The sequence below is a fragment of the Hylobates moloch genome, unplaced genomic scaffold (genome assembly GCF_009828535.3).
Source record: "Hylobates moloch isolate HMO894 unplaced genomic scaffold, HMol_V3 SCAFFOLD_9, whole genome shotgun sequence".
Classification (NCBI taxonomy): domain Eukaryota; kingdom Metazoa; phylum Chordata; class Mammalia; order Primates; family Hylobatidae; genus Hylobates; species Hylobates moloch.
This window is the reverse complement of record NW_026652284.1, coordinates 109,991,526-110,018,161: the sequence shown is the minus strand read 5'-3', so window position 1 is coordinate 110,018,161 and position 26,636 is coordinate 109,991,526. Positions and strand designations below refer to the sequence as shown.

General features: G+C 42.8%; 1 long non-coding RNA gene across 1 annotated transcript in view; it reads left to right on the top strand.

Moving 5' to 3' along the window:
• Positions 1 to 7,152: 7,152 nt before the first annotated feature.
• LOC131384242 (uncharacterized) overlaps positions 7,153 to 26,636 on the top strand; it is a 175,019-nt gene continuing 155,535 nt past the window's right edge. Inside the window, exons 1-2 of the long non-coding RNA XR_009214903.1 lie at positions 7,153 to 7,315; positions 10,831 to 10,952. This is a non-coding gene — a long non-coding RNA (uncharacterized LOC131384242). The remainder of the gene's footprint in view (positions 7,316 to 10,830; positions 10,953 to 26,636) is intronic.

Here is a 26,636-nt window from a genome sequence, read left to right as displayed (position 1 = left end):
AAGATTAAGTGCGAACACTTGGCATTCAAGGCAACCCCTCAAGGAATCCAGCTTTTCCAGCTTTCTATGACAAACTCCTTAAAGTACATTGTAATGATTAAGGGCATGGACTTTCGATCCTGACTATGTTCAAGTCTTACCTCTGTTGCCTATCAGCTGTGTGATCTTGGGCAACTTACTTAACCTCTCCATGCCTTGACTTCCTTATCCATATTTTGGGAATAATAATAATCCATACCTCACAGGGTTATTGTGAGGGTTAAATGAGATTATCTATATAAAGTTCTTAGAACTTTGCTTAGCACAGTAAGTACTCAATACGTTCTATCCATTCCAGAAACCTCCACCCTAGCTAAATTCATCTGTGTTAACAGCCGCACATGTGCTTTTGACTTTCCTGCCTCTGTGATTTCAGCTGCTCCTTTCACCTGCCTGCAATGATCCCTCTCCTTCCTTTTGGCTTTATCCAAGCTCTCCTTGTCCTCTATTGCTAAGGAAACTCACGCAATTTCTCAGGACCTCTATGGCTAAGGAAACTCAGGTAATCGTTCAGGAGAACGAGACAGAACTCACCCTGGTTCCTACAGCTGAGTTACTGTGGGAGGTCACCTGGCTTCTCCAAATTTCAGCCTTCCCCTTGGTGAAGTGGAGATACTCACACAGACTTTGTGAAGTCATTGAAAGAAAAATTCTCAAATTCTGGCAGATAGTAGGTATTTAATGAATGATAGATATTACTAAGCCAAGCTAGTTCTTCCTACCTGAACTTTTCCCTCTGAACTCTTCTAGTAATTATTGATTCCATCAATTATCTGGTCATTCATTGACCATGTAGTACTTTGTATCACCTCATCTTTTCTTTCTTTTTGTCCTGCTTGGAATGATTATTGTAATCTTATGGCTGCTTAGTTTTTTAAGTATGCATAGTATCGTCCTCACCGCATTGGGGTTTCCTGGCGGGAAGACCCTGCACAGACATTTGTAAAGTGACCAGAGTTTTAATGTGCAATCCCTCCACGCTAGCAGCTTGGTGAGGTGCTTACATTTTGTAGGACCTCATTGGCTTTTTGCTGTGGTACGTCGGCCCGGTACAGCCCAGGGCTTTGAGGCTGCAGCTCTCTCTTAAGTGTTTATTTTTTTGCACCTTTGCCTTTGGGCAATGGACTCCCCCACCTAAAGCTTTGGACTTTTCCTGGCTGCCTCACTGACCAGTTGTGAGGCTGACACCAGCCTGTGAGTCCAGAGCTGGGTCAGAGCAGATAAGGGCTTGTTCTCAGAACCAGCATGGTGATCACTGTGTGTCTTCTCTTTATTTTCTTCTCTGTGAAAACATGTGCCTCGTAATTTGTGTTCTGAGAAATATCTCAACGGTCCTGTGCCCTAAACATTTCCTCATCTGAGATAAGGCCTGGATGTTGGCTCTAAGGAGGGGAAAAGGTACAGTGGAGAGGAAGTTCTGATCAGCAGGAAGATTTCCCAAGCAATGACACCGCCTCTGGCAGCAATGGCCTAGAAACTGGGCTGCCTTGGTGCAGACCAAGACCAAGGCCATTCCCAAAGGAGAGGCTGACAGCATTGCCCAGGCATCCTCTTCTCTGCCAGGCATGGACCTTCTGAGGGATGTGGGGGCTACCGCACCTAGAGAGAGGCACTGGAGCCTGAGAGATCAGTGCTTTGAGGCCTCAGTGGTGGGGCTGGTGGCCGAGGCTGCTACTGGTGGAGGTGACGGGCCCTGGATAAGACCCAGAGTTCAAGATTCTGGTCTTGGCCATCAGTTCCTCACTGTGTGATCCTGGGCATGTCACTTAATCTCTTTGGAACTCAGTTTCTTGCCTAGAAAATAAGTATGTCTTATCAGTGGTTTTTAATTTTTAATTTTTAAAAAAATCATCAGAATGCTTTGAAACTTTTTTTCCAAAAAGAATTGTGTGCATATTCCCAGTTGATACAATAGATGAAAAGAACAGTCCTGTATGGAGGAGTTTGGGCCACCAGGGGCCTGTGCCCAGGTCCTTCCTCTCATTCCCTGCTGCCATGCCTCTTCCGTTCCCCGGGACACGTTCATGCATACCTGGCTTCCCCAACACATTTTAAGCCCTCTGGACTAGCTTTGTCCCCAGCTTTGTGTTCTGGGCCTACCAGTCAACTTGGCTGATTTTCCCCAGGTCAGTGGTGATGGGAGAGCAGTGCTGGTGTGCAGAGAGAGGGCAAATATTTCACCAAAGGACCCAGTCCCAGACAAATCAGAAAGGATACTGGTCAGCGTGCATTGGTTGAATATCAGTACCAGTTTTGTATCAGAATGAGCTGTGAAATTTTTAACAAATACACCCTTCAGGGTCTATCCAGCTTCACTTGAATCAAAATTTGGGGCTATTATTTTGAAAAATAGGAAATAGGTATGTGCATCCCCTCCTCCTAACAAATAGGCAACCCCAAATCAAAATACTAAAACCTTGATTCTGGAGCTTTGGATGGGTGGGTGGTCTCCAGGAGGTATCGGCAGAATAAAAAGGATCTTAAGTTAACTTGGAGCATGGCAAGGGCAAGAATAACACCAATAATATGATGAAGTACTTACTCTGGAATAGGTTCCATGCTTAACAGACCATGAAATAGGTGGATACTAGTTTCCTAGGGCTAGTGACCACAAAGCTTCATGGCTTAAAAAATCCCCCAGAAATTTTTTTGCTTAGAGTCCTGGAAGCCAGAGTACAAACTCAAGGTGCTGGCAGGGCCACACTCACTCTGATGGCTCTAGAGGGGCCTTTGTCTTAGCCTCTTTCAGCTCAGGGAGGTTCCAGGCATTCTGTGGCTTGTGGCTGGATAACTCCTACCTTCGCGTGGACTTTTATTCTTCTCCCGGTGTCTCTCTTTCTGCTGTCATAAGGACATTTGTCACTGGATTTAGAGACCACCTGGATAATATAGGATGATCTCATCTCAAGAACCTTTACATAATTACATCTGCCAAGACCTTTTTATCAAATATGGTCACATTCAGAGGTCCTAAGGATTAAGATGTGGACATAGGTATTGAGTGGGGGACAGCATTTACCCCCAACTTGTTATTAACACCAACTGAAAGATGAGAAAGCCCAGGTCCAATCCGTGGAGGTAACTTGCCCATGGCCGCACCGTTGGTGAGTGGTAGAGCTGGGCTGGGACTCACCCTCAGGCCTGCTTTATGCTTGTCTTCTACAGAGCCTGTCACACAGACGTCCAGGGAGTATGTGGACCAGGCAGACGCAGGACAATCATTGGGGCCAGCTTGCAAGACTCTGCCTTGCCTACAGAGGGTGCTCAATGTCTGTCTGTTAGAGAGGTGGTTCTTGATTCTGAGACCTTGACCAGGACTTCTAGGGTGTAGTGAATTAATCTACCTGCCTCTATATCTTTAGGATAGTGCAGGAAACGTCGGATAAATGAAACTGAATGCCTGGAAGAAGATAATGTTCTCGTATGTCCGTGGACCTTTATAGGGTCGGTAGCTTATAGTTAGTGCATAGATACTATGGAAAAAGGCTGTATGGGAAGACAGGGATTCCTCTGAGGGACCCAGGTCCATGCTTCCCTTCTTGCACTAGCCACAGGCTGCTTGAGGGACTTCAGATCCGTCACCCTGCCTCGATTTCCTAGTATATAAAGTGAGGCTACTAATGGATTTCACAGGGTGTTTTCATGCTTTGTTGACATACAGGGATCCGTCTGAAGGCAAGGGGAAGTAAAAGATAGAATTTCCAAGCTCCTCCTAGCCCTAGGGTTTTAGAAAAAAAAGTTAGTCATATTTTGCACCAGCAGATGTAAGCACATATTGTAACTGTGAGAATAACATGAAATAGAGGACAATCATGCTCTTTTACTTGGATTAGGTCAAGAAACATTTTGCTTAAACTTCAATTAGAGAGATGGAAGTTAGACAAGAATCCCTTTGTGATGTCAGCAGATGTATTTCATGGGAATGGGGGCTGAAACAGACTTCTCAGAGGAGAGTTTGGGAAGGAAGAGGACTGTGGGGTGCAGAGGGCGGGAACGAAGCCTGATGAAACATTTTGACATAAGGAAGAGTTTTCAAACCATTAAAGCTGTGAAACCTGGCAATAGGTGACTTGGAAATATGACAGGGCCTTGCAATCAACAAAACAGAGGCCAGACTCTTAAACCCTTGTGTATTATTTGAAGGACATTCTGCCTCATATATACATTTTTTTAATTGAGATGGAGTTTCGCTCTTGTCACCCAGGCTGGAGTGCAATGGCGTGATCTTGGCTCACTGCAACCTCCGCCTCCCGGGTTCAAGCAATTCTCCCGTCTCAGTCTCCCAAGTAGCTGGGATTACAGGCATGCACCACCACGTTCGGCTAATTTTTGTATTTTTAGTAGAGATGGGGTTTCACCACGTTGGCCAAGCTAGTTTTGAACTCCTGACCTCAGGTTAGCCACTCTCCTCGGCCTTCCAAGGTGCTGGGATTACAGGCGTGAGCTACTACTTGTGGCCTCTGCCTCATATTTATCCAGCCAGTGTAGACCTGGGATTTGGAGTCAGACAGATCTGTGTTAAGTTCGTGCATTGTCATTTGCCAGTTTTTGACCTTGTACAAGTTACTTAACCATCCTGAGCCCCAGGTTCCTTGGCTGTGATAGTGATATAGAGCACCTCTCTCCTGAGGTTGTCTGTAAGGATTAGATGAGTCAAGGCATGGTATATAATGGTACTTGGCATATAAGAAGCATTTAGAAGTTCTGATATATGTGTAGGAAACCCCGTCATCCTTGTTTATGCCGTGTGAGCAGTTTGACAAAGCTCTGAGTTGAGGCAGGAGAGCCATCACGCTATTTAATGACAAATGCTTTCAGTGTTTCAAAATGGAGGTAAATGGAACTTGATGTTTTTGCTCAAACACCATTAAGTTGAGGCAAGGCTTGGAGGAGCCTCAGGAAGTTCTCCTTTCCTGTGACTGCGGGTCTCGGGCACGGTGTTGGAATGCCCCTGCCCCCTGGCTTCCTTCTGCTGCTTTGGGGCCTGTCCGCAGACAGGCCAGATCCCAGTCATCTGAAACACCACTCAGAAGGCAGGAATGTGCAATCCGTTCCAAGCTGGAAGTGACTTTCATGTGACAGGCCGCACCGCTCTGTGACTCTGTAACTAATTTTCCCTGCCCTGGAAGCTCTCCAAATTCCTGGGATGTGATCAATTGAGGAAAGCACTTCAGGTCACATTCAGGAGAGTGCTGTATCTGGAATTGGGTGTGAGAGCTCCCAGCGTGTGGAAAATTCAGACTCCAACTTTCTTTATGTTTTTTTTCTACTCTTTTCAGGCTGGTCTTGTTAGGTAAGGAACATGCAAAGAAACCCTCAAAGTTGAAAGAAGTTAAGACAAAAACAAGAGCTGGAATTCCTTGACTGAAGAGGTCATTGTATGTGGCAAACAAACGCTCAGCTTATCTTTACTTAACTGAAATAAACGGAACTAAACCGAATTGCTGTCAACGTGTTTATGTGAACGCGTCTGGGACATTTATCACCGTAAAGGTGGTCTTATAAAAGGAATATTCCTGTGTGAATCCAGACACTGGCTTCTAGTGTTAGCTGGGTGCCTAACTCACTCTGAATCTTTGGGCAAGCTGCCCACCTTCTCAGGAAGTCAGTCTCTCTGTCTCTAAAATTAGTTGGGCTCAGAGTTTCCTTCTCTGTTTACAATTCTTTGATGTGTTTTAGAGGGCTGGAAAATTCACCGCTCATGGATCCGTAGTAGGATTCATAAAGGTCTCTTATATTTGTATATTGCTTCATTATTTCCTTTGCTATTTAGAATCTATTCAGCTCGACAGGGAAGGTTGTGTTATCCCAATATATAGATTAGAAAACTGAGGCCCAGATAAATTGAATGATGTGGCCATGATTTTTCGGCTGGTGACTGGAGGAGGTGAGAATACAACCCGGATCTCCTGACATCTAGTCTGGAGTTCTTTCCTCTTGACATGTAAGGTTGTGAGAAACCATATCTGACCACGTCTGGTCTCCATCAGAGGCACAATCTTGTTAACTTGTTTCTTCTGAATCATGATCTGACCTCAGGTAGCTCTTTGTAGGTTCTCAATTGGAATTCAGTTTATAATAAAATGTATTACATGTTGATAATGCAGATTTCCAAGGTAAGTCTTATGACAAGGCATGCGGAGGAAACACGGGTATGGGAGAAGGAGTTTAGGCCTGAAACCATGCAGACCTGGTGGGCATCTCTGTTCTATGGTTAACTGGCTGCTCACTTACCTTCATTTTCACATCTTTAAAATGGGCATTATAATATCTAACATTTAGGGTCCTTGATACATTAATTCATTCACTCTCTTCATCTTAGTCATTTGAAAACAATATACTACATTCCTTATAAATGATGTCATATAGGAACATTGAATGATAGAAAGATGATAGTAATATATTGCTATGTTAGACAAATGATACAAGTAGTATGTTTTGTATGAACTTAATTTGTATAAAAATGCACAAAGTACACAATAAAGAGACAAGAATGATCGCATATGGTTAACAGTGGTCTTCTAGAGGTGGTGGGACTACAGGTGCTTTCAATTTTTTTCTTATTGCTTTTCTTCTTTTACTTAAATATCTAAATCGACCATATATTAATGTGGTAATCAGTTTTAAAAAGTTCTTTCTCTTAAAGGAGTAAAGGTGATGATTCTAAGTGATTGGGAAAAAAATGGAATAAACAGCTTTCTTTCAAATGGTTGTTCAAAAGATGTATTACCATATAATTTAAAAACAGGCACAAATGATGTTTTCAGGAGTAACTGTTAACTAACTTTTTTTTGTTGTTGTTAATGAAGACAGCCCCAGTCAGCCACCAGTGGGTCCGTGGCTTGAAAAGGACACTGCCCAGAGCAGTTGGGGCCCGGACTCCACATCTACTGCCTGCCCTTGCCAAACAGCTGTGTTCTGAGCAAACAGCGTGATGACACTCACCTGCAGGAAGCGGAAATGGGGTCATGGAGTTGGGCTGCAGTCACAGGTGGGGGTCACAAAGAGCTGGTGGTGCCACGGTTCCACCCCAGCACACGGGCCAGCCTATCAGGAGAGGGCCAGGACAATGCCGAAAGAACGTCTGTTGCTCTTAGTAATGAGTGACAGTTCTCCGCTGTCGGGTAAGTCCTGGGCAGGATGCTGTCACAATTACAATTTGGCCAGAACCCGCAGTCCTGGGCTCAAGTCTTACAACACAGGGGAAGCTGATGGGAGTTCCTCCCGAGCTTAGTAGCGAGGCTGGAGAGAGACAGGATGACAGAGAGAGAAAATGGTGCGTACACATGGAGAAGCGCGGAGTGAACACAGATACTCTCTGCCCCAAAATGTGTTTTTGCCACATTTCTTTCAGGCTAATCAGGGGCAGAGAGGGTACCTTTCTTTGCAATGGCTCCCCCAAATTAGAAAGTGAGATAACTTTATTTCGTACATGGATGGACATTTTCATTTTAACTTTTGGGTTTTAGTGTATGTCTTTAAAGGTCAATTTTTGTTTTGTAACAAGAGATTGCTTTTCCATCCCCGAGAGTAACAGTGTTCTTTTAAAAATACATTGCTTTAAGTAAAAAAATGGGGTCACTTAACATATTAATATAGTTAGTGTGTGGAAGTGGCAAAAATCTTCAAAGGGTGATGCAAACAACTAAATATGGACATTTTTCTTCACTGGCCTGGAAGTTGAAAGACTTGGGTCCCTGCCATTTTACCTACTAATTAGGAGAACATAAGTCAGTGGTTCCCAATCCTACCTAAACATTGGAATCACCTGGGTGTGGGAGAGCTTCAAAAACTACTGATGCCTGTTTTCTAACCCAGAGTTTCTGATTCAATAGGTCTGGGTGTGGCCTGAGCTTTGGAGGTTGTAAAAGATACCCAGGTGATCCTAATGTCAGGCACATTAGGAGCCAATTCTTTGACGTCCCTGAGCCTTAGTTTCCTTTCTGTAGTATGGGGGTGTTGAGTGTCTACTAAACAGGATTTGTCCTATTCTTCATGTTCTTTAAAACAAAAAAAGAAAGCAAATGCTTTCAAGTGAACGGCTCAATGTTTTCTCCCTGAAAGGGACTGCTGGACAGTATGAGACACTGGGTTCTAGATGGATAAGACAACAGGTCGAGTCTGGGGCTGTTGGTGCAAAGTGGAGAAGGTGGAACCAAAAATGGAGAGTAAAAGGGTACCTGGCAGAAGCTCTTTCCTCTGGCTGGGTGTGGTGGCTTACGCCTGTCATCCCAACACTTTGGGAGGCTGATGCTGGAGGATCACTTGAGGTCAGGAGTTCAAGACCAGCCTCGTCAACATAGTGAGACCCTGTCTCAGTAACGACAACCACACAAACCTCTTTGCTCTAAGCCAGCTTTACTGATAGTTTATGTATTCAGACAGAAACAGTGTGTTGTGTGGCAGAGCTAATATATGTATCCAAGAGATGATGGGCTGCCGTGGGCTAGCAGAGTGACTTCAGACAAGCCTCTTTACCTCTTTGGGGCTCATTTTCCCCAGCTGGAGAATGAAAGGTGGACTAATTGATCCAGATAATTCAGTCTATTGCTAAGGCTCCTCTCTACCCCACCTCCATTGCAGTCTTTTCTTGGCTTTTTGCCAATGAGTTCTTCAGAGAGGCAGTAGATGGCAGTAGAGGCTTTCGAATGAGGACTTCCAGGTTGCTTGGCTCACCTAATTTCATCCTCCCACCCTGACACTGCTGGGAATGCTGCCCTGGAAAGATTCTCTGCTGCTGCCTGCAGAGCTGACAGCTGCTGCCTGAATCTACTCATCTGTGAGCCACAAAGGGGCAAAGTTTAAAGGAACAGCACTTCTTAGCTGTTCACAGTTCTACGAGGGCAGGGCAGAACAGGACCAGCTGGTGCTCACAGTCCAGTTACTTCTTTGCTCTTTCCCTGGGGTCAGATCTCAACTGTTTTTGATCTTTGGCACATTTTCCTGCAATGATGAATGAGTGAGGTGGGCTAGGAGTGAATAAGAAGACTTTTAGGGTAAGAGGGCAACCCGGGCCATCTTTAGGACAAGACCAATTTCTCGGAGGAACTTACATTTGCACATGATGGTTTTAAAAGAGCTTTCATATATACATTGAATCATTTCATCTTTGAAACCACCCTTTGAGTTCGGTAGAAGCAAAATTGTCAGTTTCGGTAGATGAGGATGCAGAGTCTCAGGGTAAATGGGAAAGTGGTTTTTTAAAGTCAGCCTGCTCTAAAGTGGTGATCAGAACTCAAACCCAAGTCATGTATGTATGTATGTATGTATGTATGTATGTATGTATGTATGTATTGATGGAGCCTTGCTCTGCCACCCAGGATGGAGTGCAGTGGTATGATCCTGCAACCTCCGTCTCCCGGGTTCAAGTAATTCTCCTGCCTCAGCCTCCTGAGTAGCTGGGATTACAGGCACCATGCCTGGCTAATTTCTGTATTTTTAGTAGAGACAGAGTTTTACTATGTTGGCCACGCTGATCTCGAACTCCTGACCTCAAGTGATCTGCCTGCCTTGGCCTCCCAAAATGCTGGGATTACAGGTGTGAGCCACTGTGCCCAGCCTCAAACCCAAGTCATTTGGCAACTTAGTTCAGTCCTCTTTCTATTGAGTAAGGCATAGCAACTAACATGTCCCATATTTGAGTTCCTGTAGGTACTTACTGGGTTATACATTTTAAAAATCTTTATCGTTTACTCACTATGTGTCAGGCACTAAACCATGTTCTGAGAATAGAGGTGAAAAATAAATATCATTGCATACTGCTCTATATGTTCCAGAAACTGTTGTAATGACTTTAAAAATAATTGCCAATGTAATTCCTCTTAATATCCCTTTGAGGTAGGTATTGCTTTAACCTAGTTTACAGATGAAGAAACTGAGGCACAGAGAAATTATGTAACTTGCTACAGTAAGTAGTGAAGCCAGAATTTAAAGGGAGGCAGTAGCATCCTTTTTCTTTTTCAAAACAGCTTTACTGAGTTGTAAGTCATGTACTCCATAATTTGCCTATTTATAGTGTATAATTCAATGGTTTTTAGTATATTTGACAGAGATGAGCAAACATCACTGTCAATTTTAAAACATGTCTCATAACATGCCTCATCCCCCCAAAATAAACCTGTACCAATTAACAGTTGGGACGTGGTATTCTTAGTAGCTATACTATATTGTTTCCATGGATGACACACGGTTTTTGTCTTTCAAGAGTTCTGTTGAGTTCAGGACACGTAGACAGATTATGACACTACAGTGTAGTAAGTACAATGACAGTTGATGCTCAAAGAGCGAATAGCTTACAGTATAATGCAGAGTCTCAAAGTGAGGACTTTTACAGAAAGAGAGAGAGAGCAAGAGAGAGCATGAGCCTGAATTTTCTGCTTATTATAGAGCTGTAATAAATGCATCAAGTACTCCTGGAAATTAAAATGATGTTCATAGAGGGTATGCTTAGATTTTGTATGCTGGGGTCAGTGGTTGTGATGTTACCAGATTAGCCAATGACTCCTTTCAGCCCCCTTGGGGAATGTGATGGGGATGGCTGGGTGGGCAATGGGCGTGGGCGTAGTCTGGGATAAACAGGGAAGGTTAAGAGCACCTGGTGCCTGGTGTCTGGGAGGTCATGAGGAAAGGCTTCACTGTTACTCTTAGGGTCAACCTGGTGTGATGCACACACCAATTCAGCAGCCAAGTTTTTATCTAGGATATGTCAATCTCACAAGTTATAGAAACTTCCAAGAAGTAGCAACAGGACCCAGGAGCTCACAGCTGGGTTTTCACTTAATCCTTGTACAGTGTTGCCTCAGCTTCTCAAAGTTCCTGGTGTTTATGAAGATCCATAACAGCTGGCTGCAAACCCAACTCCTGAGAATCATTTCTGGGAGAATGCCGAAGACTGCATTTCAACTTCAAGAATGGTGAGAAAAGTACAGTTGAAAATCTCGTTTTAATAACTTTGTGGTAATAATAATGTCTGCCATGTATTGAATGCCTTCCAAGTACCAGATGGTATGTTAGAGTTTTTTTCACTTATTTCACTTAAATCTCATGATCAACCTGCCAGGGCCACATTGTTACCCCTACTTTAGTGGTGATTAGGATCAGAAGAGGGGAGGTAGTTTGCCCAAGGTTTACATAGCTAGGAAGTGACAGGGCTGGAATTCTAACTAGGGTGATCAACTCATCCTGGCTTGGCTGGGGCTTTGCTGGTTTTAAGATGGAAAGCTCCTTATCCCAGCAACCGCTTCAGTCCTGGGTAAGCCGAGAAGTTTGGCCAGCCTAGTATCCAGGTCTGTTGGGTTCTTTCTGCTGTGCCCTGCAAACTGAGAAGCTCCCTCGACCCCTCTCTTGGAAGCAGTACATGGTTTGGGCTCTCCACCGAACCCCCTTAGGGACTTGCTATGCTCCTCCCTATCTGTCCCCAAGTCCCTGCTCTCTGGAACTGCTCTGAGCCTTGTCTCCTTCCAGCTGTTTCCTGGCCCCCTCAATTGCCTGCTTTCTCTCGTGATAGTTGCTCTTATTTTCGTGTCAGGCCTTTTACCGTTTATCCGTTTGGAGCTTCCCCCAAGCACCCAACCCACTGCTGGCTATAAAGATTTGGAGACCTGGGCTTGAGTTCCAGCTGAGCCGCCTTCTGGCTATTCCCTGGGGAAGCCACCTCACCTCCCTAGAGCCTCTGCTTCCTCATCCAAGACTGGGGGTATAGCTGTGCTCACCCACTAACACTGTTGTATTGTTTAACGTAAAGGCAAGATGAGAATATGGAGTTTCAACCTGAAAGGCATTGCGCACGTTGGTTGTCATTACTGTTGGGTGACTTCCTACTTTCCCTGCCTACCTCTGAAAGGAGAAGTGAGTTAGTGGCAGTGTGGACCCTGATTTAGCATGGGAGGTTTTGGAGTCTGCTAGCCTGGCTACCTATCCATTGTGTGTCTGCTTTTTTCAGATTTAAAAATAGGGTTCGTGAGTGCCTGACAAATTAGTTGTGAAATACTTAGTCTTGTATCCTGGGTTGGCTTCAAGCTTGAAAAGCGGGTTGGAACCATGTGTCTTCAAGTTGGCCCAGGACACCCCTCCAGGAACACTGGCTTACTGTGCTGTGAATAAGTATTGGTGGCACAAATGAATGAATGAATGAATATGGCACAGAAAGTGCCGAATGGGAGATAGGGAGTACATTTGAATGGAAGGTAAAATTGCTTTGGAAAGTTGGAAATATCTGATGCAAACAAGCCAATTTCTCACAAACCACTTCAACTATTTCCTAGAACAAGGCAGCTTGTAAAGAGACACATTACATATACAAATAAATAGTATAATCATTTATATGATTCCCTTATCTTTAATTATTATTATTATTATTATTATTTTTGAGACAGGGTCTTACTCTGTCACCCAGGCTGGATAGAGTGCAGTGGCAATCATAGCTTGCTGCAGCCTCTAACTCCTGGGCTCAAATGATACTCCAGCATCAGCTGCCCAAGTAGCTGGGACTACAGGCACACACCAGCAGATCTGGCTAATATTTTGTATTTTTTTTTGTAGAGATGGGATCTTGCTATATTGCCCAAGCTGGCCGCAAACTCCTGGCCTCAAGCAATCCTTCTACCTCAGCCTCTTAAAGCACTGGAATTACAGGCATGAGCCACTGCACCCTGCCCCCCTTATCTTTTTATCTTAAATTCTTTCTACTCTTTACCATCTTTTTGTTATGGCCATTTCCATATTAACCCCATTCTGGCTGCTCAGCCATTAACTGAGCATAGATAGGAGCCATTTTTATGATATTTATTTCAGAAGCTTGTAAGTAGGTCATCTTTTACTTCTCTCCAAATCAGCCCAGAACTCTTGGCCATTTTCAATTATTTGTGTTATTTTATCTTATCTCACTGGTTCCTTCTGCTCTGTCTCCTTCCCTGGTTTCTTTTTTCCTCTCAGACCTCTTACATGGGAAGACCCAGGGCTCTACACTGCATTCTCTTTTCTTTATCTAAATTCCTTCCCTTGTGATCTCATTCGGTCTTTGAGTGTCAATTATTATTTACATCTTGTGACTCTCAAATTTATATCTCTGTCCCAAACGTCTCTCCTGAACGCCCATATTCAAATACCTATAGGGCTTCTTCACTCATATATATATATATAATATTTTATATATAATATAATATACATTATATGTATTACACATATATAATATTATATATTTTATATATAATATATATTATGAAATGCTCTGTCGCCCAGGCTGGAGTGCAGTGGTGCGATCTCGGCTCACTGCAAGCTCTGCCTCCTGGGTTCACACCATTCTCCTGCCTCAGTTTCCCAAGTAGCTGGGACTACAGGCACCCGCCACCACGCCTGGCTAATGTTTTGTGTTTTTAGTAGAGACAGGGTTTCACCGTGTTAGCCAGGATGGTCTCAATCTCCTGACCTTGTGATCCTCCTGCCTCAGCCTCCCAAAGCGTTGAAATTACAGGCGTGAGCCACAGTGCCCAGCCTGTTCACTTATATTTTTAATAGACATGGAAACTTAACATGTCTTAAACTGTACTCTGGCCTAAGCCTCACCCACTCTGTCTGATTGGTTCCTCCCAGCACTTCCCCATCCCAGCTGAGGGCAGCTCCATCCTCGGTTGCTCAGATGTCAAACTCTGGAGGTGTCCTTGAGTCATCCTATCTCTCACCCTCACTTCTGTTCTGCCAGCAAACCCTTTAGTTCAACTTTGAAATACCATAGTTCCTCAATGCCAAGATAGAGATTATGTCACCTTTTATAATAATATATCCAAATTAGGGATGTGGCCCACAAACAGAGGCATGTTGGCTTCAGTGAACTATGACACATCCAGTATTTGGCCATTTCTCAGCCCTCCACATTAACACCTGTTCAAAGTCACCCCGATTGCTCACCTGGAAGACTGCCATGGTCTCCTTGCCTCTCCCTTACAATCTGTCATGTATTCTCAAATGACAGCCAGGGTGGATCTTTTATAGCACAAACTAGATCAAAACCTTCCAATGACTTCCCATGTCATACAGAAAAAAAGCTGGTGACATGATAATGATGTACAAGGTCCTCTGTGATCCAGCCCCTCTTTTCCTCTATGACCTCACCCACCCTTTTACATTCCTCAGGCTTGCTTTTCCTGCCACACTTGCTTTGTTGCTATTCTTCAAGCAATTTGGACTTGTTTCCACCTTCAGGCTTTTGCAATGGTCATTTCCAGTCTTTCGAGTTCTCTTCTTCTCTCAGATAGCTGCTCGGCTAAACCTTTTACCTCTTTCAAGCTTTGCTCAAACATCACCTGATCAATGAGGCTTCCTTTGACTGCTCTAATTAAAATTGCAACAAATCCCTTACCCTGGTACTTCCCCGATTCTCTGCTCTGTGTTCTCCATCACACTTGACACCCTGTTGCATACTTTACAATTTACTTAGAAACACCTGTCTTCTATTACAAGAGTGTAAGGTTCACCAGGGCATGGATTTTTGTCTGTTTTACTTACTGCTGTATCCCCAAGCACTGAGAGTAGGAACTCCTAAATATTTGTTGAATGAGTGAATGAATTTCAAATTCAACAAAAGCCGCAGAAATCAGAGAATAGAAAGTCACACATGCAGGCTTGTCAGACACACTGGCATGGTTTGGGTGACGACTTTTTTCCTCCCTTCCATCAAAATAAGACTCCCAAAGCTGATGTTATTATTGAAAGCAGCGGTGGGGAACGGGGTGGGAAAGATGGCTCATGAAGAATAACGAAGTCAGCACTTCCAGTGAGCTTGGGTAAGTCAGAAGCTGGGCGGTCATATGTGACTTCTATTAATCATCCTCTTCACACCATATCAATACAAGTGACAACTTTTGTCTGTACCTCCTGTCTTCAGTGCCATGATATATGACCAGTGGAGAGTCCTAGGTACTAATAGTTGAAGAACCCAAAAAGATGAATGCTCACATCTTGATGCTTGAGAGAAGAGTTCGTCATAATGAAGGGTGAATGGACCATACAACTATGCACTGGCTTTGGTCTCTCCATCCTGGCCTGGTGGCCATTATCCTGGAAAAAGAGATGGTACTTGTGCATGGTAGCTTTATGTCCATTTGGTTGCATGGCATGATTCTTTGAGAAGTTAACTGGAGAGTGGGGCAGATGGGGGCAAAGTTATGAGATAAGGCAAAACAGTGAGATTCAGAGCCTCTGTTCTGTGTACCATCTTTTCTCCTTTTCATTCCCTTCTACCCCCACAGGGGCTGTAGGTGAGAGAGCAGTATGACAGAGATGAAGACTTGGTTCAAGAATCTCATTTTGCCATTTTCCATACCCTTGGGCAAATTATTGATTTGTTTAGCTTTACCCATGATTTATAAAGTGATAATCCCTTGTAGCTATATAAAATTTTAGTTATCACAAATGGCTTTAGCACTTGTTAGCTAATATGATCCTCTCAATTGTGTAAGGTTAGGGAAGATATAATTATCTCTATTTTACAGTGAAACAAACCCCTAGGATTCTGAGAATTCAAGCTATTTGTCTGAGGTCACAAGGCTTGTAAACAAAGGAGATGAAATAAAAGTTAGGTTCTTCTGTTTTCTATCCCCTATAAAATTTCAAGAGTCTTTCAGGCATTCAAACCTAATTCATTGACATTGAAATATAGTAGCTCATGATAATCATCCCAGGAAAGATTTTCTTATAAATCAGAAGATAGAAGAAGGGCTTGAAGACAACAGTAACCAGAAGATCTGTGCCCCAAGTTACTAACTCATCCAGGCTGCTTAGACCAAGTAAACAAAACAAGGAGGCAGCTTAAGTTTTATGAAAGCACGCTTCTTTCCAGAATTTATGCATTAATTAAACATCTATGTATGTTGGCACTGTGCTTGTTCTGGGAATGCAATGATGACCAAGATCCAATTCTTATCCTTCAAAGGGGCTCAGAGACTAGTGGGAGAGTCAGAGTATTGAATACATAAATTTAAGAAGGCATCCTAGTGGTTTGGGTTTACAGATGACAGGAAGGGCAAATGAGAGGAAGAATTAATTGCAAATGGAAGAATTGCAGATTGCATTCAGGAAAGATTCAGAGTGAAGCTGAAACTGAGATTGGAGAGTCTAACACACAGTGAACGCTGAAAAAAATTGATTTCCAGCCGGGTGCGGTGGCTCACGCCTGTAATCCCAGCACTTTGGGAGGCTGAGGTGGGTGGATTATGAGGTCAGGAGATCAAGACCATCCTGGCTAACACGGTGAAACCCTGTCTCTACTAAAAATACAAAAAATTAGCCAGGCGTGGTGGTGGGTGCGTGTAGTCCCAGCTACTCAGGAGGCAGAGGCAGGAGAATGGCATGAACCCGGGAGGCGGAGCTTGCAGTGAGCCGAGATCGCACCACTGCACTCCAGCCTGGGCAACAGAGCGAGACTCCGTCTCAAAAAATAAAAAATTAAAAAATTAAAAAACAACAAAAAATTGATTTCCTCCCTCCCTTCATCATTACTAGTCCCAAACACATTCCCCTTATAATTTTTACTGAAGGGTCAATTATGCTTTTTCCAGGGAGGATACCTTTATATTCTTCAGCATATACACACCCTGGCCTGCGGGGGGATGCAGACCAATGGATGTACTTTTTGAGTTGTCCATGAGAGAAAACCCTGGAAACTTACAGAAGCTGAGATGACCCTGATTAAGAATGGCTCCTTTTTGCAGGATAACAAGATTGTGCCTACCTCAACAAATTTCTGTCCTGAAATAATTCAGTTTTGCTAAGAAGGCAGAAAAGGAGAGAGTAACCTTCTGGAAAGTGCCCCTGAGGTGTGAGACCAGATGTGAACATTAGTCTGAACAGTTTAATGAGCCAGCGCTGGAGATCACTCCCAGCAATGTACTGGGACGTTGATAAGACATTCCTTATTCAAAGGCCACTTGTCAGCTTTGTGACAAACATGGAGAACCAGGAAATGGGCAACAAAGAGACTTAAAGATGACAGTGTCGATGTCAAAAAGTCAGTGGAGGGCCAGGTGTGTGGTGGCTTGAGCCTGTAATCCCAGCTACTCAGGAGGCTGAGGTGGGAGGATCGCTTGAACCCAGGAGTTCAAGACCAGCCTGAACAACACAGGGAGACTCTTTCTCTAAGGAAAAGAAAATCCCATAGAATACAGCAACGTGTTTCTGGCTTTGGAACAGAACTTATTTATTCTTAGAAACAGTCCTCACTTGGCAATCTGGTTTCCTAAGACACAGCAGATTAGACACAGAAAATTTTAAAAGTGTGAAGAGGAAGGGGCTGCAAGGTTCTGCTCAGGCAAGCTGCATAAAATCCAGAGAGCCTGGCAAAGAACAACTAGCAAGAAGTAGAGAAGACTCAGTAGGTGCCAACCTTCTGGCATTCTGTGCAAGGACAATAGTGTATGATAGCTGAGTAATTCCCATGGCTTTTTCAGTGTATTTAATAATGACCCTTGGTCACTGAACAGGACTAAAATTATGTCTTAATATCTCAGTTTACAAAGATAAGAGAGGTGAGACACTTTTCCTTCCAAAATAGCCAAGATATTTAATTATACTTAAAAGTTTTTATTTTAGTTTGAAAGAAATCATTCATCAGAAATATCTCTTTCTTGATAAAATTAGACTAATGAAGTATTACTTATACTCCTGTCTGAAAAGGTAGCTGCTGTCAAGAGGCAAAGAGTCTTTGGAGCCTGAGAAAGCAGAGAGAACAACAAGGGATTGAAGACAAGAAAGGGGCTGTGAGATATAAGCAATCTGGAGAGTGAGTTATGGCTTCAGCTAGGCTTCCAGGGAGCATGGGAGGTAAATCTGGAGATGATAGCAGAGGTCACGTCATGGAGGGCCTGAAATGGTAAGGGAACATTGAAGGATGTTAGGGGAGTGAAGGAGTCAGATCTACATTTTAGAATAAGCATTTTGGCCATCACAGTGCAGAGGGTGGAATGAGTATATTTAGATATTTGACAGTTCTGTCCATTTTCCAGAATGTCTCCTTTGTTCGCAAGCAGACAGACCAGCAAAGTGACTAGAGGGACACTCAGCTCTTCACTTGTGGTCTGCTCAGTCAGTAGATAAGATTGGATAGCCATGAGGGCATTAGGACAGTTGTTGGCACTGTTACCTTGGGCAAAACATTTCTCCCCGTGAGAGTTCCTTTCTTGATCTGTAATAATCCCTGCTCTTCCTTTCTCATGAGGCTTTTGTGAGAATCCAATAAACGTGGGATCAAAAAGCATTTTTATATAGCAAAGTATTATCCTTTTATTCCATTAAAAATATCTCCTGCAGAGCCAAGTACCAAGATGGGCATAAAACAAGAATATGACAAACATGTGCTTGATTCACTGAATTCTGAAGCACAACTTGGATATTGTGTTGGATAATCACGATTTGCCCTCCAGATCCATTTTCTACCCTTCTCCACCTCCTCTGCCCCATGAAACTGACCTCTAGCATCTGTATTGCATGGGCTTTTTGGTTCTCTGGTTTCTGGTTGGGTTTGGCCAATGGAAGGAACATGTGGATCAGAGGATGAGAGAAGGAGAGAGAAGTCAGGGTACCTGGTCCACTTGCCTACTCCTTGCTGGGCCAGGTTGGCCAGAGCTCTTTTCACCACCTAAGTCTGTAGCTCCTGTTAGAGGTTCTCCCCCAGGCTTTTACTTTCACTAGATTTGGTAACTGTCCCTGCTCAGGCCTCAGTGTGGCAATGGCTCCCCACTGCTGCTTGTCCTTGGGTTCTACACCATCCTTTTCTGGTTCTCCTAACTTTGGCTACATCTTTACAAACACTTCCTCCATGAAACTCTCTTCCATTTATCTTTTGAGTGTGCCATCCAATAGACTCTGGTTTACACAGACATCATATAACTTCATATTACATCTCAGTTTAAATTCATGGAACTGTTTAGAGGGCCTCTTTGTAGCTGAACTTTCAACCAGTTTTGGGCTTCTGTGCTGATCTCACAATTCTCCCTAACTCTTAAGGGATTGGAAATTTGTAGACCCTGTGCTCAGTGCTTAACCAAACCTAGCTTTCTTTCCCTTCTGTTTATTTTAAATTGACTTTACTGAGGGAAAGGTTTAAAGCAAGAAAACACATCTATTTTAAAAGGTACAGTTCAATGAGTTTTGAAAAATATATATGCCCATAAAACCATTGTGACAACTGAGATATAGAACATTTCCATCACTGTAAAATATTTCCTTATTCCCCTTCCTACTCATTTCCAGCCTTAGGCAATGGCAGATCTGTTTTCTGTCACTGTAGATTAGGTCTATCTTTGTTGGCAATTCATATTAATAAAATCATACAGTACAAATTCTTTCATGTTTGGCTTCTCTTGCTTAGAATACTGTTTTGGAGATTATTCCATTTTGTTGCAATAGTTTATTCCTTGTTATTGCTATGTGTTGATTCATTCATGTATTGATGGACATTTGGGTTCTTTTCAGTTTTTGCTTATTATAAATAGAGGTGATATTAACTCCGAGGCAAAAGTCTTTGTGTGGACATGTTTTCATTTTTCTTAGGTAAATATCTAATCACAGTGGATATTGTGCGATCTCGGCTCACTGCAAATATAATCTAGCAGATTATATGATAAGTGTGTGTTTAGCTTTACCAGAAAGTGCCAAGCAGTTCTCCAAACTGTTTGTATCATTTTACATTCTCACGAACAATGTGCAAGAATATCAGTAACTTCCTTGCCAGCACTCATATTGTCAGTCGTGTTAATTTTAGATAAATTTTTTTAAAGAGATGGATTCTTTCTCTGTCACACAGGCTGGAGTGTAGTGAAGTAATCATAGCTCACTGCAGCCTTGAACTCCTACTGGAGCCTCCCAAGAAGCTGGGACTACAGGCATGCACCACCATGCCTAGCCCAATTTTAGACATTCTAATGGATGTTGTATTAGTCCATTTTCATGCTGCTGATAAAGACATACCTGAGACTGGGTAATTTATAAAGTAAAAGGGGTTTAATGGACTCATAGTTCCATGTGGCTGGGGAGGCCTCATAATCTTGGTGGAAGGCAAAAGGCACATCTTACATGGCAGCAGACAAGAAAGAATGAGAGCCAAGTGAAAAGGGAAATCCTTTATAAAACCATCAGATCTCATGAGACTTATTCACTACCATGAGAACAGTAGGGAGGAACTGTCCCCATGATTCAATTATCTCCCAACTGTTCCCTCCCACAACATGTGGGAATTATGGGAGCTACAATTCAAGATGAGATTTGGGTGGGACACAGAGCCAAACGATGTCATTTTGCCCCAGCCCCTCCTAAAGCTCATGTGTTCACATTTCAAAACCAATCATGCCTTCCCATCAGTCCTCCAAAGTCTTAACTCATTTCAGCATTAACTCAGAAGTCCACAGTCCAAAGTCCATCCGAGACAAGACAAGTCCCTTCCACCTATAAGCCTGTAAAATGAAGAGCAAGTTAGTTACTTCCCAAGTACAATGGAGGGTACAGGCATTGGATAAATACATCCATTCCAAGTGGGAGAAATGGGCCAAAATGAAAGGGCTAAAGCCCTCATGCAAGTCTGAAATCCAGCAGGGCAGTCAAATCTTAAAGTTCCAAAATGATTTCCTTTGACTCCATGTCTCACATCCAGGGCACACTGATGCAAGAGGTAGGTGTTTACATCCTTGGGCAGCTCCATGCTCCATGCCTGTGGCTTTGCAAGATACAGCCTCCCTCCCAGCTTCCTTCATGGGCTGGTGTTGAGTGTCTGCAGCACATGCTGCAGTGGATCTACCATTCTGGGGTCTGGAGGATTGTGGCCCTCTTCTTAGAGCTCCACTGGGCACTCTGTGTGGGGGCTTCAACCCCAGATTTCCCTTCCACATTGCCCAAGCAGAGGTTCTCCATGAGGGCTCTGGCCCTGCAGCAAACTTCTGCTTGGACATCCAGGCAATTCCATACATCCTCTGAAATCTAGGCAGAGGTTCCCAAACCTCAGTTCTTGAATTCTGTGCACCTGCAGGCTCAACACCACGTGGAAGCTGCCAAGACTTGGGGCTTGCACCATCTGAAGCCATGGCCTGAGTTGTATCATGGCTCCTTTTAGCCATGGCTAGAGTGGCTGGGATGCAGGGCATCAAGTCCCTGGGCTGTACACAGCAGGGGGACCCTGGGCCTGACCCATGAAACCATTTTTTCCTCCTAGGCCTCTAGGCCTGTAATGGGAGGGACTTCCACATAGGTCTCTGACATGCTGTGGAGATATTTTCCCCATTGTCTCGGTGATTAACATTTGGCTCCTCATTACATATGCAAATTTCTGCAGCTGGCTTGAATTTCTCCTCAGAAAATAGCTTTTTCTTTTCTATTGCATCATCAGGCTGCAAATTTTCCAAACCTTTCTGCTGTGTTTCCCTTCTAAAACCGGTTGCTTTTAACAGTACACAAGTCACCTCTTGAATGCTTTGCTGCTTAGAAATTTCTTCTGCCAGATACTCTAAATCATCTCCCTCAAGTTCAAAGTTTCACAAATCTCTAGGGCAGGGATAAAAGTCCACTAGTCTCTCTGCTAAAACATAGCAAGAGTCACCTTTATTCCAGTTCCCAACAAGTTCCTCATCTCCATGTGAGACCACCTCAGCCTGGATTTAATTGTCCATATCATTATCAGCATTTTGGTCAAAACCATACAACAAGTCTCTAGGAAGTTCCAAACTTTCCCACATCTTCCTGTCTTCTGAGCCCTCGAGACTGTTCCAACCCCTCTGCCTGTTACCCAGTTCCAAAGTCACTTCCACATTTTTGGGTATCTTTACATCAGTGCCCCACTACCTGGTACCAATTTACTCATGCTGCTCATAAAGTTCATAGTCTGTTCTCATGCTGCTAATAAAGACATACCTGAAACTGGGCAATTTATAAAGAAAAAGAGGTTTAATGGACTCACAGTTCCACGTGGCTGGGAAGGCCTCACAATTATGGTGGAAAGCAAAAGGCATGTCTTACATGGCAGCAGGCAAGAGAGAGAATGAGAGCCAAGTGAAAGGGGAAATCCCTGATAAAACCATCAGATCTCATGAGACTTACTCACTATCATGAGAACAGTATGGGGGAGCCACCCCCATGATTGAAGTATCTCCCACCAGGTCCTTCCCTCAACACGTGGGAATTATGGGAGCTACAATTCAAGATAAGATTTGGGTGGGGACACAGTCAAACCATATCAGATGTGTAGTAGTATCTTATTGTGATCATAATTTGCTTTTCCATAACTAATACTTTTGGGCATTAAAAAATACTTATTGGCCATTTGTAGACTTTGTGAAATGCTTATTCAAATGTTTTGTTCTTTTTTTGGTTTAGCTATTTTGCTTATTACTGAGTTGCAATTTCCTTCTATATTCTGAATACAAATTCATCATCAGATATATGTGTTGTGAAGTTTTCTTCGAGGATTTTCCAGGTATTTTTCTCAATGATGTCCTTGAAATATGGAAGTTTTTAAGTATTAATGGAATCTAATACTTCATTTTCTTACACATAAGCTATCTTTGCCTGACCCAATCAATGCCACAGATTCTCTCTCCTATGTTCTTTATAATTTTAGTGGTTATATTTAGGTATATAATTTATTTCAAATTAATTTTTGTGAATAGTGTTAGGTAGATGTTAAGGGATTTTTATTTTTCCACATAAATATCTAGCTTTTACCATTTGTTGAAAAGAATATATCTTTGCCTTGTTCCAAAACTTAGAGGTAAACACTTAGTCTTATTATGTATGATGTTAGAGTAGGTTTTTCATAGATGTTCTTTATCTGCTTGATGAATTTTCTTTTATTTCTAGTTTGTTGACTTTTTTTATCATGAAGAGGTTTTGACATTTGTCAAATGCTTTTTCTGTATCAATATATTTGGTCATGTTTTTTCCTCTTTATTCTGTTAATATGGTAAGCTGTATTAATTAATTTTGAACTTCAAAGGTGCTTTGAATTCCTGAGAGTCACAGTTTGTATATCTTGTATTAAATTTCTCCTGAGCTGAGCTGGGGTCCTGACTTCCTTTTTTTTTTTTTTTTTTTTTTTTTGAGGCAGAGTCTTGGTCTGTCACCCAGGCTGGAGTATAGTGGCATGATCTTGGCTCACTGCAACCTCTGCCTCCCGGGTTCAAGCAATTCTTCTGCCTCAGCCTCTTCAGTAGCTGGGATAACAAGTGTGTGCCACCACACCCAGATAATTTTTGTATTTTTAGTAGAGATGAGGTTTTACCATGTTAGCCAGGCTGGTCTCGAACTCCTCACCTCAACTGATCCACCTGCCTCAGCCTCCGAAATTGCTGGGATTGTAGGTGTGAGTCACCATGACTGGCTCTGACTTCTTTTTGATTCAGCTATAAGGTTGCTTATTTCTTGCACCCTACAACTGCACACCAGACATAAGATGCTGCTATGTGATATAAGAGTGACCTGGTTGAGTTGGGTATTGCTTCTCACTTCTTCCGTGGCACCCTCTTCTTACTTTTAGCAATGTACCCGTTACACCAAATGACAACTGTTGCTTTCCTTTTTTTATCTTAGCATCTGCCTGACTGATTTGAGCTTTCTAAGAGCTGAGACTTTGTCTTTGTCATTTTGGGAAGCCTGGTGCCAAATGCATGATAATATTAAGAAGAACAATAATAGCTATAGAGAGGTGCTTTGCTTCCATTATCTTGAATGCTCCCCCAAACCCCATTAAGTTGGTCTTCTTAGACTGTTACAGACGAAGTTTAGAAAGGTCGAGTCTTTTTTCCCAGGTCACCTCACCAATAGGTCCAAATCCATTATTTAAACCATATTATCTTTCCACCTTGTTGCAGAATCTTTTACATGGTAGGCTATTAAATAGTTGTCAACTGATTGGTTGCATGAATAAGTGAGTGAATATATTAAAGTAGACTTTCTCTCTTTTTTCATGAATGGAAGAGGTCTACCTAATGAGAAAAAAAGTCAGCTTGGGAACTGGCATCTTGGGAAGGCATGAGGGAAGGGGAACCAAGAGCGGTGGTGGTGGGGTACTTGCTAAAAAAAAAAGAAAAGGAAGTATAAACTATAAATTTACTTGACAGGGTTGCATCTCTGTGGCTTAGACGTTGGCCACTTCATCTTGGCATGACTATTATATAACAGGAGGATGGAGAAATGGCCGGAAAGTATTGCTTCCTATTACATAACTCTTACTATGTGCCTGACAGCATTTCTGATAATGAGGAGAACAGAAAGTATGCCTGTCTTTGAGAGAAAGGCTTTAAGCTTCTTGCAGGGGAATCAGCCTGGTCTTCAGCCGTTTAGAGCGTTGGAGTACCTGACTGATTTCCTCAGAAAGCCTCAGACTGTCTCCCCAGTCATGGTTCTTTGCACCCCCTCCCCCAGGGAGTGGTTGATATTCACATTCCTCAGAAACACTTTTAACATCTAAATATGTGGTCCTTCAGAGCCCAAAGAGGAATGTCTGGTGGAGAAGGCACTAGAATATTTGAGGTTTTGTCCTTTTGTCAGATCGGTCCCTGCTGAGCTGGGCCATGTATTTTTGCTTCCCCAGTTTGGTATTTTGGTGATAAGAAATTGGAATACTTTTAAAATAGTTCTTCCTTGTCTGGTTAGCATGTTGCAGAAACCTATATGATACAATAGGCATTACCTGGTAGGTTCTGCAGTGATCTCTTATCGTATTGTGTTGAGTAAAGCCACCTTGTAGGTCATTTAGGGTCAACCTTCAGAGCACCCAACACAATAGTGTTTTTCACCTGTACCTCTTCCCTTTGACCTAAGTCTCTCCAATGCCCAGCAATTGTTCTGTGTCAATATGTGAAACCAAATGAACCCACGCTGGAATCCTCCATTGTCTTTACTCTGCATGCAGTCCCCAGAAACTTTTGGTGGTGCCAGCACCTCCAGAACCTCTCTGGAATCCAACCACTTCTTACTCTCTGCTCTGCTACCTTTCCATGCAAGTCCCCTTCTGGTTTTTCTTCTTTTACTCTTTCGTCTCTAGTGCCCATTCACCATACAGGAGCTGGAATAAACATTTTCAAACTTATAAATTAAAGCATGCCACAGTGCTGCTAAAAACCTTTAAATGCTTTCTGCTGCACTTAGAGGATCCCGTCTCCTCTCTGTGCCTTTAAGGCCTGATGTGATCTGGTCCTGTCAACCCTTTGACTTGATCTCCTGTCACTCCTATTCCTGACATCCTGGCCTGCCTTCTGTTCCTCAAACACACTTTGCCTTAGGCTCTTTGTTCTAGGTCTTCTTGCTACTTGGAAAGCTCTTTCTCAGGATCCTGGCCTGGCCGGTTCATCAGTTTTCTGATCTCATCTCAAATATCATCTCCTGCCTTGCTACCCTATCTAAAGTTGCCTCGCATTCTGTCTTTATCCTGTTACACTGCTTTATTATTTTTTTCTTAGAACTTACCTATATCTCTATGCTTTTGTCTATTTCCATTTATTTCCCTGTTCATTTTCTATTTCAGGGGTTCGCAAACTACTGTGGGTCAAATCAAGCCTGCCTGGTTTTGTAAATAAAGTTATATTGGAACATGGCCTGGCCTGTTTATTTATGCATTGTCAATGGCTGCTTTGGCTCTATAAGGGCATTACTGAATATTGGTGACAGAGATCATCTGAACTGCAAAGCCTGAAATATTTAGTATCTTGCCCTTTACAGAAAAATTTACTGACACCTGCTCTGTCTCCCTCCACTACTTAACTGTCTTGTTCACTGCTAATTCCCCAGCAGCTAGTACAGTTCTGGGCACATGGTGGTTCTCAATAAATATTTGTCAACTGAACTTAGTCAATGAAGGAACATAGGACATTGTGACTGGTTTTGACTCTAGGTGTGTATGTCTTTTGACCCTTATTTCTTGCAGACAAAAAGGAATTGGGTGCTATATGTATGTTCACATGCATATGTACATTTGTGTGTTCTGGAATGAGAAAATAGTGAGGCAAAGTGGACAATATGAGGTTCTATATCCATACAGATAATTGTTCCAAACCTGTATCTGTAACTTGGTGTCTGTATGGGCTTGGAAAACACAGTCAACCTCTTTTGCCTCTGTCTTTTCATCCTGAAAAAGGAGAAACTGGGACTCACCTTTCATGGTTCCAGTGAATATTTTAGGGATAACACTGACTGACTTTGGATGACTAGTCAAGATATGGAATGTGAGGAAGACTACACTTAGTTTTCATGAAGGAGCTTGAAGGAACAGAGTGCAATGAAGTCCAAAATATAGATACCACCATTTTGACAATTCAGTTCAATTCAATCAACTAGCCCAACAGACACTGATTAGGCACCTCTTGTGTTGCAGGCACTGTGCTATGTTACAGGAATGTAGAAAGTATCCAAGAAGAGCTTAACAGCCCTCAAATTCTTGACTAGCTAGTATGCCCAAGGCCAAGTGCTTCATGCTTGAGAACGCAGAGACAAACAAGATATGGTCCCACCCATGCAGGCTTCTGATCTTACAGAAGAGTTCTGAGGAATTCACCTCCTACACCTAACAGATGAAGGTTAGAAGAACCGTAAAAAATATGCAAACATCAAAGAAGATCTAAAGAAGG